This window comes from Cricetulus griseus, chromosome 4 (genome assembly GCF_003668045.3).
Source record: "Cricetulus griseus strain 17A/GY chromosome 4, alternate assembly CriGri-PICRH-1.0, whole genome shotgun sequence".
In the NCBI taxonomy this organism is placed as follows: domain Eukaryota; kingdom Metazoa; phylum Chordata; class Mammalia; order Rodentia; family Cricetidae; genus Cricetulus; species Cricetulus griseus.
Genome location: NC_048597.1, coordinates 125,275,524 through 125,286,021, shown reverse-complemented (window position 1 = coordinate 125,286,021; position 10,498 = coordinate 125,275,524). Strand labels below are relative to the sequence as shown.

At 45.9% G+C, this 10,498-nt stretch overlaps 1 pseudogene; it reads left to right on the top strand.

Moving 5' to 3' along the window:
• The first annotated feature begins 252 nt into the window (after positions 1–252).
• On the top strand, positions 253–5,227 carry LOC113835587 (annotated as a pseudogene).
• The last annotated feature ends 5,271 nt before the right edge of the window (positions 5,228–10,498 follow it).

Sequence of the window (10,498 nt, the reverse complement as noted above, 5' to 3'; positions counted from 1 at the left end):
CCAGGTGTCCACCATTTGTTCACCCTGGGAGACGTCCTGGGAGGTCAGGAGGAGGACCAGGAACGCCTGGTGGACCTCCATGGAAAAGGTTGGGAGATAAGTTTTCTCCTTGACGATCTGTGTCAAAGGGCCATTTCCCGGCCATCTGATTCCTTTCAGAATTACTGGTCGACTCGAGGTCGACAGCTGGCTTTGTTTTCTTGTCTTTCTGTCTTTGTGATTGTTTTTATTGTGTGTGTAATAGAGGTAGACATGGGACAGACCGTAACGACCCCACTAACACTGACTCTGGACCATTGGACGGACATTGAGACTAGGGCTTATAATCTTTGTGTAGAGGTCAGAAAAGGACCTTGGCGGACTTTTTGTTCCTCCAAATGGCCAAGTTTCAGTGTGAGATGGCCTTCGGGGGAACTTTTAATCTATCTATTATTTCCGCTGTCAAGCAAATTATTTTTCAGGCCACAGGGGGACACCCTGATCAGGTTCCATACATTATCATGTGGCAGGACCTAGTCCAAAACCCACCCCCCTGGATGAAACCTTGGACATCAGGAATAGGGACAGCGACGGTCGCCGTGGCTACGAATCCGAAAGTGCCTCCTTCAGATCCGCCGGCGCCCACTCCATCAGTTCCCCGCGGATCTATCCTGAAATTGATGATGTCTCCTTCCTTGACCACCCTCCTCCCCCATATCCTCAACCCGTTCCTCATGTAGCCCCCCCACAGGCCCCAACGGACTCCCGGCCTCCAAAATAGGGCCAGCGGCCGGGACTTGAAGCCGCCGGGGCCGCAGCCCAGAGGGATCTGGCGCAGGACCTGACTCCACAGTTGCCTTACCATTACTGGCTTATGGACCCGCCCCAGCTCCAGGGGAATTAGTCCCACTGCAGTATTGGCCGTTTTAGTCAGCCGATATGTACAACTGGAAAACTAACTACCCCTCTTTTTCAGAGAACTCCTCAGGCTTGATGGGACTGCTCGAGTCCCTGATGTATTCTCATCAGCCCACTTGGGACGACTGTCAACAACTCTTGCAGGTCGTCTTTACGACTGAAGAAAGAGAGAGGATCCTCCTAGAGGCCAGAAAGAATGTTCCAGGACCAGATGGGACCCCCACCAATCTCCCTAATCTTATAGATGCTGCTTTCCCCTTGGTCCGCCCTGACTGGGATTACAACTCTGCGGAAGGTAGGGGGCGTCTCACGGTCTACCGCCGGGCTCTAGTGGCAGGTCTCAAGGGGGCCACATGGCGACCCACCAATTTGGCAAAGGTAAGAGAAATCTTATAGGGTCCAGTGGAGCCACCCTCTGTCTTCTTAGAACGACTGATGGAGGCATATAGGAGATATACCCCATTTGATCCCTCCTCAGAGGGACAGCAGGCAGATGTAGCCATGGCTTTTATACGACAGTCGGCCTCTGATATCAAGAAAAATTTGCAGAGATTAGAGGGGCTCCAGGATTATATATTGCAGGATTTAGTAAAAGAGGCAGATAAAGTGTATCACAAGAGACAGACCGAGGAAGAAAAACAAGAAAGAAAAAATAAGGAGGCAGAATAGAGGGAGAATCGGCAGGATCGCCGCCAGGAGAGGAATTTGACTAAGATTTTGGCCGCAGTAGTAGGTAGAGAAAGGTCAGAGAGAGGACAGTCAGGATACCTGGGCAACAGGGCAAGAAGACCCCCGGGAGGACAGAGACTACAACTTGAAAAAGACCAATGTGCATACTGTAAAGAAAAAGGACACTGGGCCAGAGATTGCCCCCCGAAAGAAACAATAGGGCCCCAAGATGTTGGCCCTCAAGGAAGATTAGGGGTGTCGGGGCTCGGTCCCCCTCCCCGATCCTAGGGTAACACTCTCTGTGGAGGGGAACCCTGTTAATTTCTTAGTAGATACAGGAGCCGAACACTCAGTTCTGACTAAACCATTAGGACAATTAGGATCAAAAAGAACTCTGGTCATGGGAGCCACTGGAAGAAAACTTTACCCTTGGACAACCAAAAGAAGTTTAGAAATAGGAAAAAGCCAAGTAACTCACTCTTTCCTTGTGATTCCTGAGTGCCCTGTACCCCTTCTGGGGAGGGACTTGTTGACCAAATTAAAGTCTCAGGTGCAGTTCACCCCAAAGGGACCAGAAGTCACCATGGGAGAAGCCCCTATAACATGCTTAGTTCTAAGTCTAGAGGAAGAATATCACCTCCATGAACCCAAGACTGGGATTTTGCCCCCTAAAGAGTGGCTGACAGCTTTTTCAGAGTTTTGGGCAGAGCAGACTGGAATGAGTCTTGCTAAACAAGTGCCACCCGTGGTAGTGGAGCTAAAAGCGGCTGCCACCCCTGTCTCAGTCAGACAGTACCCCATGACTCCAGGGGCTAAAGAAGGCATTTGACCACATATCCAGAGACTGGTACAACAAGGTATACTGATTCCCTGCCAGTCCCCTTGGAATACCCACCTCCTGCCGGTACGTAAGCCTGGAACCAATGATTATCGACCTGTCCAGGACTTGAGAGAAGTCAATTAACGAGTACAGGACATTCACCCAACCGTGCCCAACCCTTACAACTTGCTGAGTTCCTTACGACCTGAATGATCCTGATACACCGTTCTGGATTTGAAAGATGCCTTTTTCTGTCTCAGGTTACATCCGAATAGCCAACCCCTATTCGCTTTTGAATGCCAAGATCCCAAAGGAGGACATACGGATCAACTGACCTGGACGAGGTTGCCACAGGGGTTCAAAAATTCACCGACTCTTTTCGATGAAGCGCTCCACCATGACCTTGCACCCTTCAGGGCACGGAACTCCCAGATTTCTCTCTTGCAGTACGTAGATGATTTACTGCTCACAGCCTCGAACCAGGAACTGTGCTCGATGGGACCAGAAATCTCCTAAAGGAATTGGGTGAGTTGGGGTACCGGGTGTCCGCCAAGAAAGCCCAGTTATGCCACTAGGAGGTGACCTACCTAGGATACACCCTCCGAGAAGGGAAGCAATGGCTCACTGAAGCACGGAAAAAGACTGTGATGCAGATCCTGACCCCTATCACTCCACGATAAGTACGTGAGTTTTTGGGAACTGCGGGTTTTTGTAGACCCTGGATACCAGGGTTTGCCATGCTGGCAGCCCCTCTGTACCCACTCACTAAAGAAAAAGTCCCATTCACCTGGACGGAGGAGCACCAAAGAGCCTTTGATAATATAAAGACTGCCCTGCTCACAGCTCCTGCTTTGGCTCTGCCAGATCTGACTAAGCCTTTCACTCTATATGTTGATGAGCAGGCTGGAGTGGCCCGTGGAGTTCTGACTCAGACCCTGGGGCCCTGGAAGTGGCTGGTGGCCTACCTATCTAAAAAGCTAGACCCTGTCACCAGCGGGTAGAAAATATTGTGCAGCAGCCCCCCGACTGCTGGATGACAAATACCCGGATGACACATTACCAGAGCTTGTTGTTATATGATCGGATAACCTTCACTCCTCCTGCTCTTCTCAAGCCGGCCACCCTGCTCCCTGAAGCAGAGGACTCTACCCCAGTGCACCGATGCATTGATGTCCTGGCTGAAGAAACCGGGACCAGGAAAGACCTGACCGACCAACCTTGGCCGGGTGTGCCTAACTGGTACACGGACCGCAGCAGTTTTGTGGTAGAAGGTAAAAGAAGGGTGGGAGCAACAGTGGTGGATGGAAAGCAGGTAATTTGGGCTAGCAGTCTCCCATAAGGAACCTCGGCTCAAAAAGCTGAGCTCCTGGCATTGATTCAAGCTCTGTGTCTGGCAGAAGTTAAGGCTATCAACATTTACACCGACAGCCATTATGCTTTCGCCATGGCTCACATTCATGGGGCCATCTACAGACAGAGGGGCCTACTCACCTCAGCAGGAAGAGACGTTAAAATCAAAGAAGAAATCCTGGCCCTCCTAGAAGCCATACATCTTCCACAAAAATTAGCCATCGTCCACTGCCTGGGACACCAGAAGGGGACTGACCGAGTCACAAAGGGGAACCAGATGGCTGATCTAACAGCAAAGCAAGCTGCCCAGGGAGCGGTAGTGCTGGCGGAGGAAACTGGAACCCCGCCAGAACCCCCGCAAGCCATGGATCCCAGCTTCATCTATCCCTATAAAGATTATGGTTTAATCGAAGATATGACCTGTGCAGGAAAAGCTCGGATGTTCAGTTTCGGTTGATTGGCAAAAACCAAAGATGGACGAATCATTCTGCCCTCTAAAGAAGGACAAAACTATGTGAGACGAATACACCAGCTGACTCATCTTGGAATTGAAAAACTTAAGCAATTAATCAAAGGTTCTAAATATTGTATTCTAAGATTAAACACAATAATAAAAGAGGTAGTAGAGTCATGTCAAGCCTGCACCTTGACCAATGCTGCCCCATCGTTCAAAGAACGTGGAAAAAGAATGAGGGGAGATCGGCCAGGAATTTATTGGGAGGTAGACTTCACTGAAATTAAGCCAGGAAAATATGGTAATAAGTACCTTCTAGTTTTTATAGACACTTTTTCAGGATGGGTGGAAGCCTTTCCCACCAAGTCTGAAACTGCTCAAATGGTAACCAAGAAGATACTGGAAGAAATCCTGCACCGGTTCAGGATCCCCATGGTAATTGGTTCAGACAACGGGCCAGCTTTTGTTGCCCAGGTAAGACAGGAGTTGGCCACCCAACTGGGGACTAATTGGAAATTACATTGTGCTTACAGACCCCAGAGCTCAGGACAGGTAGAAAGAATGTGTAGAACCCTAAAAGAGACGCTTACTAAATTGGCTATTGAGACCAGTGGCAAAGACTGGGTGACCCTCCTCCCCTTTGCGCTCCTTAGGGTCCGAAAAACACGTGGATGTTTCGGCCTTACCCTTACAAAATGCTACATGGGGGACCGTCCCCCTTGACTGAGTCAGGCAGGATATTGGATCCTTGCACTAACTCTCCCTCCTCCTCTGCTCTGTTTACCCACTTAAAGGCCTTAGAAGTTGTCAAAACACAGATTTGGAATCAGATCAAAGAAGCCTACACTCCAGGGACTACCACAGTGCCCCACGGATTCCAGGTCGGAGACTCAGTCTTGGTCAGACGACATCGTGCTGGCAAGCTTGAGCCTCGGTGGAAAGGACCCTATCTCGTGCTGTTGACTATGCCCATGGCAGTAAAGGTAAAAGGGATTGCTGCCTGGATCCACGCTTCCCACATAAAAAAGGCACCCAGTCAAAATGAAAACAACCGTGAAAATAATTGGACAGTGGCCACCAGTGATAATCCTCTTAAGTTGCGCCTTCGCCGTAGCCCCAACCTTGGGGAATAACCCTCATGCCCCCAAAAATTGACATGGGAAGTGCTTAATGAAGAAGGCGATGTCGTGTGGTCAAAAACCGCAGTGCACCCCCCTTGGACTTGGTGACCTGATCTTGCACCTGATATCTGTAAGTTAGCTGCCGGTTCCCTGGCCTGGGATCTTTCTAATTATGACAATTTAGATAAAGCACCCACGGAGGAACAATGTGTCCCTCATGGTATAGGGAGCACATTGGGATGTTCTGGACAATTTTTCCGAGCCAACCTCCAGGCAGCAGACTTCTACGTCTGCCCCAGGCAGGGACATAACAGAGAAATGAAGAGACGATGTGTGTGGGGGGCATCAGGTTATTTCTGTGGTAAATGGGGATGTGAGACCACAGGAGAAGCCTACTGGAATCCTTCCTCCTCCTGGGATCTGATTATAGTAAAATAAGGGTCCTAATCCTGAAGAGCCAGAAAAAGGAGAGAGAGAGACACATCTAAATACCTAGCTTATAAGACTGGATGTGCTCCTGTGGCCTCGGGTGGCCCACAGGGGCCATGCAAAGGCAGCTATTGCAACCCTCTTTATATTAGCTTCACAGCATGGGGAAAACAAGATCGCCAATGAGTAAAAGGCAACAGCTGGGGTTGGAGAGTCTATACTGGAACGGGAGACCCTGGGTTCCTTTTCGCTATCAGGATGAAGATAGAGAGTCTGCCCGAACGACCCGTAGGCCCCAATCCGGCGCTTAATAATCTCCTACCCAGGCCTGAGAGACTTCCTAGTCTCACCCCATCACCAAAGGCCTCTTCCAGCCCTAATCCAATCACATCCTCCCTCCCCCCTATGAGAACTGAGGATCGCCTGTTCAATCTGCTCGATAGTGCGTTTGTTGTTTTAAACCGCACTGCTACCCAATCTTGCTGGGTGTGCTTTGCTTCTAATCCCCCTTATTATGAAGGAATAGCTCAAGTGTGGAGTTATAATGTTACTTATGACCATTCACATTGCCCCTGGGGGAGCCAACGGAAGCTGACCCTTTCAGCGGTATGACACTGGACTATGCATAGGCAAAGTGCCTACCAGACACCAGCCCCTCTGTAACGTAACTATTGACACCCTGACAGATGGCCAAAATCAATATCTAGTACACCCCCACACATACTTGGTGGGCTTGTGGCACTGGCCTGACCCCCTGCTTGCATATGTCCCTTTTTAACAGTACTAGGGACTTTTGTATTTTGGTCCAGCTGGTGCCTAGGGTCATCTATCATGATGATAGCTCATTTATAGATGAATTTGATCACTGTACTCGTTACAAGAGGGAACCTGTTACCCTGACCTTAGCTGTCTTGTTAGGACTAGGAGTAGCAGCAGGGGTTGGAACTGGAGCAGCCGCCCTCATCCAACAACCCTACTACTATAATGAGCTTAGAGCTGCTATGGATGCAGACCTGGGAGCATTGGAGCAGTCCATAACTAAACTAGAACAGTCATTAACTTCACTGTCAGAGGTAGTGCTGCAAAACAGAAGGAGATTAGACCTGTGTTTTCTTAAAGAGGGAGGGCTCTGTGCTGCCTTAAAGTAAGAATGTTGCTTCTATGTAGATCATTTGGGTGTCATCAGGGACTTCATGGCAAAGCTTAGAGAAAGGCTAGAAAACAGAAAAAAAGAAAGAGAAGCATACCAAGGATGGTATGAAAATTGGTTTAATCGGTCACCTTGGTTCTCTACTCTGGTCTCCACCTTGGCCGGGCCTTTAATCATTTTGATACTGATCCTAACCTTTGGGCCATGTATTCTCAATAGGCTGGTGGCATTTATAAAAGAAAGAATAAATGCTGTCCAGGTAATGGTCTTAAGACAGAAGTACCAGATACTACAAGAAACTGAGGGATCGCTCTAAGATTAGAGCTATTTACAAGAAGAAGTGGGGAATGAAGAGTAAAAAAAGTACTAGCTGTCTATAAGAATATGGGCTCATCACCTTGGGGTTCCCATCCCCTGCAGGTGGCCGCTCCCGGAACTCTCATGAGAAAAAACAGCTCCTGGAATAACCACAGGATGTCCCAACGACCTCTGTGGAAAGTTCAAACGCCCCAGGTATGTCCACATAGTTTAACTGATGAGTAAATGTGTAACTTTGGGCTTCCCCTATTTCCTCCCTAGTCCTCCCCCTCCTTTGTGATTTTTGCCTTTATGAGTAAATGTGTAACTTTGGGCTTCCCCTATTCCGTCCCTAGTCCTCCCCCTCCTTTATAGTTTTTGCCTTTATAAGCTTGTCACAAGTTTGGGTCAGGGTCGAACTCCTCCACCCCTGCGTGGTGTATGAGTCTCTACCCCAGCATGCTGGCCTGAGATCTCATTCCATTCCTTTTTCAATAAACTTCCTCGTGTGATTGCAGCAAGTCCGGTCTCGGTGCCTCACTGGGTGCTTGCTATTCCCGAGATTTGAGTGAGGGTCTCCCTTCGGCGGTCTTTCACCGGGACACAACAGAGAATGTCATCTAATTAGAATGCTACAGAATAATCATACCTCAAAATATGGCTTAAACAATTCACATTTGCAAGTTTTCTTAATGATATATTAATTAAAAATTCTCATGGAATTTAGAAAATTCTGACAATGATTTTGAAAATTACAAATGTGAAAAATCTGAAATCAGTAAAAGATGCTGATATAAATCCTTATGAACTACTAATAATATAGTGTGTGAAATGTGTAATATTAGATTATAACAATTTTATACAATTTAACATAACTAAATTACACTGCTCTAAATTATATAACATGATTACTATCAGAGACAAAAGTCAGTAAAGCTGAAAGTTAATAAAGGAGATTTATGAAAGCAATAGATTGAGATACAAGTATGTAACATCTATGTTGACGATGTAATGAATTATACTCTATTATAAATGGATACCTAAGGGTTAATTAATGCTCCAAAAAGAACAATAACATGAAAAATTGCATTTTTCCAGAAGAAGAATTTTCCTAAGTTAAATATATAATGGGCAGACAGAATAGATGACATTAAACTTAAAAAATACAACAGCATTCTATAGCAAATATGCTTTTATGTAGGACACATACAAAGTGGAAATGCCTTAGAATAATCACAAATTCAAGCATATTGTCAAATGCTGTTAAAATACTTCCATAGGAAAGACATAAAGCAATGTCTATCTCTCTTTCAGAGGTCCCAAGGACAAACTGAGGCACATTTTCACTAACTTTAACCCTGGCAACTAATTATTTATTATGCTTCTTTTCAGAACCTAAGCGAGGGGCTATTTATAGTTGTGTGGGAACTCCTCCTTCCAAAGACTGCTCCCAAAAGCCTCATCAAGCATCTGGGAGCCACATAGGAGCCCAGGCTCTACTCTCTAGTTCTCTGTATACTCCAGGCCTTGTGCATAGGGCAGGTCGTACAGAATATCTGGGTACTCAGGTGATGGCTGGCATTTTTCAGCTCTAAGAGTGCACACTCTCAGCATGCTCAACTTGGGTAATCTTTTGCAAAGAGAGGGCACAGATGAACTCTCTATAATGGTAGATGCTTGGCTTGCTGGACAGTCACTCATGATAGTGAGTTAGTGAGTTAGAAGTATTTCAATACATTATAAAATCATGGAACATGCATTTCTATAGACGGAACACGGAAATTAGGTCACAACATGATCTAGACTAATGATTGTAGGGGATGCTGTAGCCACACCTGCTTAGGGCCTGGCTACAGGTGTGCCTGACCATGCCTTCGAGGACTTGGTCAGGGTGATGTACAGTGAGGGACACTTATGTGGTCGGATGCTTTTGCTTTCATTTTCAGCTTGTTGTACAGACTGCTGCCATGCTGGCTGGTGAGGTGGCTCTGTATGTAAGGCTTTTCCCTATTAAATCCCCTTGTATTTTTACCTGGCACCATATTGGTAATTTCCCACATCAAATGACTAGATTTCTTCAAGAGAATATAGCTGGTTTATAACAGACAACAAACTCTCAAGATATTAACAAAGAGTTAATAGGCCTGGCTGATCTATATAGAAGTACAGGCATATCAGAAATACATAATGAGACCCTGTCTAAAAAACATCCTGATACCTAGGAATGTGGGTGTAGGTTCTTTGATAGAGTGCTCATCTACCATGCAGTAAATCCAAGGTTTAATCTCAGAAGACAGCCAGTTGGTGGCACTTACCTGTCTTCACAGGATTCAGGAGGGAGAGGAGAGACAGGAAGATCAAAAGTTCAAGATTATTCTTGAGTGTGTAGAGATTTTGAGGATAACCTTGGCTTAATGCAGCTCTAATGCCAAACACCAAAGTAAACAACAACAACAAAAACAAAAGGTGAAAAAATAATATTTTATAATTATGTTTTCATAGTGTTATCTTAGAAAACAAGAAAAAGCACTAACAAGGTGGCTATTAATAAAGTGCTTCCTGCAGAAGCATCATGCTATGACATCCATGTAAACATCTGGGTGGAGAGCAGCAGCACATTCCTATAATGCCATTGCTGCTGAGGTAGAGACAGAGAGGCCTAGACTGTTGCCATGACAGTGTAGCTGAATCATGGAGGTACCTATGAGATCCTAGGCTGGACAAAGAACTACGTGACTGAGAGCACAGAACAATAAATCAAAGAGATCTTGCCTTGATCCCTGCAGTTGGGTCCCAAGTCCAGCAACTGCAATCCCTGCTCACCTTAGAAGTTCTTAAAACTGTAGAATCCTATGCCCAAAGAAAAGTGATTTTTTAGGAACTCCTTTGATTGCTCACAATAAAATGTACTTCTAAGCAAAATAGTCCATATTGATTTGTGTATTACTAAGAGATATTCAACTCTATCTCTATTTTAATGTATTTTCATATGACTTATTTTCTCTCATAATGAAGTTGTAACAGGTGTGACAAAAATACCCCAACACTATTTATTTTAAACTCATCAAAATGGAGACAAATAAGAAAAATGAGACTTCTATTACAGTGCAGCCAAGTGGGAAGTTGGTAGTTCTGATTTTCCCAGATCCCAGAGTAAAAGGCTTTATAATTAAGGTGCCTTTTCTTCCTTCAATTGCCTCTGTTTTTTGAGCCAACTAATATGCATTTCAGTGACACCCAATAGAGAACCTAGGTTCAAATAATTTTCAGTAAGTGGGAAAAGTTCTCACCTTGATGATAATTGGTATCTT